The 3738-nt window shown below is 34.0% G+C and overlaps 1 non-coding gene across 1 annotated transcript; it reads right to left on the minus strand.

Moving 5' to 3' along the window:
• Positions 1-3108: 3108 nt before the first annotated feature.
• On the minus strand, positions 3109-3215 carry LOC138803195 (U6 spliceosomal RNA). The gene has a single exon (XR_011364894.1). It is a non-coding gene; the product is annotated as a U6 spliceosomal RNA (small nuclear RNA).
• Between the last annotated feature and the right edge of the window lie 523 nt (positions 3216-3738).

Consider the following 3738-nt stretch of genomic DNA (forward strand, 5'->3'; position numbering starts at 1 on the left):
TCTCCATACTCTCACCAACATTATTACCTTTTGAGTTTTATGAAAGTGCATGTTTCTAATAGGTGAAGTAACCCAGACTGGCTTTAGACTTAATTCCTCTTAGTCCAACCTCCTAAATGCTTGGAATTACAAACCTTTACCACCACACCTGGTTCTTTTGGGGTTTTTTGTAAGAGTTATAATAGTTATGAAGTAGTATCATAGTAATTTTGAATTGCATTTCTCTAATGACTTCTGTTCACTAAGCCAGCATAGAAATGGTATTAAACACAACTTTGTAAACCCACTGTGATTTTCAGGGCTTTTTGGAAAACAGGCCTATTCAGAACTTTTGTCCATTTTTATTCATGTTACTTGTTAATCTCATCTTTAAGCTCTCTATACAAAATCAATAATTAATTCAAGGTAGTAGAAAGGAAAAAATTAAGCAACTCCTAACATTTTAAAATTTTCAATATCATGATATTGCTTAGATCACTTGAGACTATAAAACTCAATTTAGTTTGACCTTTTACAAGGCTATATTTATTTTATTTTATGTTTATTGCTCTTTCCAAAGCCTGCATGTCTGATTTCCCTTGGTTTCCTTCAGTTTCAAGTAGTTCAGATTTCAAACTGAAGAATAAATGGAAGGAAGCAAACAAAAAAACACTGTTCCTCTCATCCGATGATGCCTCTTCAAGCATGAGGTAAGTTCATCCTTCTAAGTCCCTATGATAGGGTATCAAAAGGAGAATTCATTCTTCTAGGTCTCCCTATCTTTGCAATGTAACTTAAATGATGTAAAACACAATATACTGCTCAGATAAGTTTACGTTTTATCAGTTTTGCACATTTTCATATGCGCTTCAGCTCAGTGCACAACATTTCTTCATTATTCTGTCCCTGATATTTTTACAATATCAAGACAAGATAACCAGTTTGAATTACAGCATGAGAAGTTATCCACCTGGCTTCCTTGAAAGCAGATCACAGTCAATTGATAACATTAGTTCTGGTTTCTCTCTACATGTAATGGTTTCTGTAATACATATGGAATTATATTTAGTATTAAAAATTGCTGACCAAACTCAAAGCTTATTCATAGAAACTTAATTATTTCACCAGTGTCATACCTCTTAATTCTTAAGATAATATTTGCTGTAATGCTAATGTTATTACCATTATAATGTTGGGAAAAATTTTAATTAAAGGCACTAAGTGCACGGTCCAAAGTCACACAATGAGGAAGGAAATCAGTCAAAGTTTCCAAAAGTCTTTCAGCAATACAAAAAAGGTAGGTAAAATCTCTCCATTCTCTTACACACTCAATTCAATATACATATTGTCCAAGAAATAATACCATAGCAATTGTTGCCAAGGGTGTTTGTTTTCTGCCACATTTTGTCTTCAACACAGACTGTGTTGGTGACATTGGGTTATCATGCACAGAGATGAGCTTATAAATTGAGGTCCAAAGAGAGCCAAATTTCTTCTGTTCCACATTTCCAGTTTCCTTTTTAAAAAGTAGTAAAATTTTTAAATATCATCACGTACTGTCTTTTAAGAATCCAAAAAGGAAATAAATTCACATATAATCACTCCAAAATGCTTTAAATGTAGATGATAAAACAAACACTCATGAAGTAAATTTTCTTCTACATTTAATATGTTTCTGAAAGCCTTGTGCTGGTTGGTCACCCTTGTAATCCTGACTACTCAGGATATGTACTCAGAAGGCTGAGTTCTGTGGATAACATTTGGAAACCAATCAGAGCAAAAAATCATGACATTATTTTTCAAAAATTTTAATGAACTAGAAAAGAGCATGAATGGAGATGTAGCTAATATACTAGCTCACCAAACTAGAGGGGAAAGGCCTAGCAAGACCTTAAAGCCCTAAGTTCAAACTCTGAGCACGCCAACATGCAGGCACACACACATACACACACACTCACACACTTATTCACGTCAGTGTTTTGCATTAATTTCTTAGTTAATGATATTATATGGGTATAATAGGGGAAATAAACTTTTCCATCTCGGAACATTTTTATATGTATTTTATTGTTAAAATACCATACAGAGGGGTTTCAGTTACATGAGCAAGGTAATGAGTCCATTTCCTCTCAGGCATTGTTACCTCCTCCTTTGTTTTTCCCCCCACCATCCCTTCCTCACACCTCTACAAGTACACTCCCCTTCATCCCCCCCAACCCCACCTAAATTGTAAAGTTCAACTTTCAACATAGTGTCTTGTGCATCTCATTGTCACAATGGGTCGACCAGTATTCCTAGTTAACCATTTTGTTTCTTCTTTCCCCTCCCCAATTAGCTAAGTGTATATACAAGATTCAGGTGCACCAAAATCAAATACAGTGAAAACAGAGGTTATACTGTGGGCGAGGAACATATAAAGAAACAATAAAATACATCGTACATTATAAATACGTTTGAAATAATAGCAAGCAAGAAAAAAACCCACTTGTGTACTTACTTTGGGGGTCATTTCATTTAACATCATCTTATATGGTCATATGCCCATAGCTTTTGACCTTTTCTGCTTATCTCAGACATATATTATTTATTGCAAATAAGGGAAACCATGGGACCTATGTTTCTTTGGACTTGGCTTACTTCACTAATATAATTTTTTCCAAGCCTTTCCATTTCCTAACAAATTGGGCAATGTCATTCTTTCAGATGGAGGTATAGAATTCCTATTCTCACACACACACACACACACACACACACACACACACACACACACACACAATGGAAATCAATCAATCAATCTATCTATCTATTTATCTATCTATAACATTTTCTTGATCCATTCAGGTACTGAGAGGCATCAATGTTGGTTCCATATTTTAGCTATGGTAAATAATGCTGCAATAAATATAGTAGTGCTAGTAGTTTTAGTATGGTCTTGTTTGTGATCATTTGGGTAAATGCCCAGAAGAAGTATTTGTTGGGTCATAGGGGAGCGCTATGTGGAATCTTTTGAGGAACCTTCATACTCCTTTCCGAAGTAGCTGAACAAGTTTACTCTCCCACCCAAGAATGCAGTATGGTTCGAATGCAGTAGGGTTCCTTTCTGGCCACATCCACTCCATCGTCTGTTGTAAAAATATGGAACACTTCATGAATTTGCTTGTCATCTTTGCACAGGGGCCATGGTACTCTTCTCTGTATCATTTCAATTTTAGTGTATGTGCTGCCGAATTGAGCACAGAACATTTTTTATATATAAAGTGTAATTGATTTTCTTAAACTAAACAATTCAACAAAAAGTAAGTTCTAAAGAATTGTTGTGAAATTTTAAAACCATGTGTTTCTTATATAAGCACACATTTATGAATAAAGTCAAGATTGGCATGTCAAAAACAATATAATTCCAGATATTTGTTGTTCAAGAGATGTGTAAGAGGAGGAATTCAATTATTCTATACAAGGCACCTCTCATAATGAACATTCAAGCAAGTGTTAAGGTTTGTTAAAAGTTTTAATGTTTTAAATATTTTTAATTTTGGGAATTTGCTTATATATATGCCAAAATTAAGACTGTATGACAGGTCATAAAACTTTTCCATAAAGTATTTAAGATTTATTGTAGCAGCATATACTACTAAGTGTGTACATTTCAGAGTTTATAGAAATTTTACTAATGATAATTTGCAAATTCTTTGTGTAAAGAAGCAGAGTGAAGAGTTAAGACTTTGTTAATTCCACAGTTTCTGTTAAAACTTTAGGGCT

This window comes from Dipodomys merriami, unplaced genomic scaffold (assembly GCF_024711535.1).
Source record: "Dipodomys merriami isolate MVZ:Mamm:240054 unplaced genomic scaffold, mDipMer1.0.p SCAF_337, whole genome shotgun sequence".
NCBI classification, from domain to species: Eukaryota; Metazoa; Chordata; class Mammalia; order Rodentia; family Heteromyidae; genus Dipodomys; species Dipodomys merriami.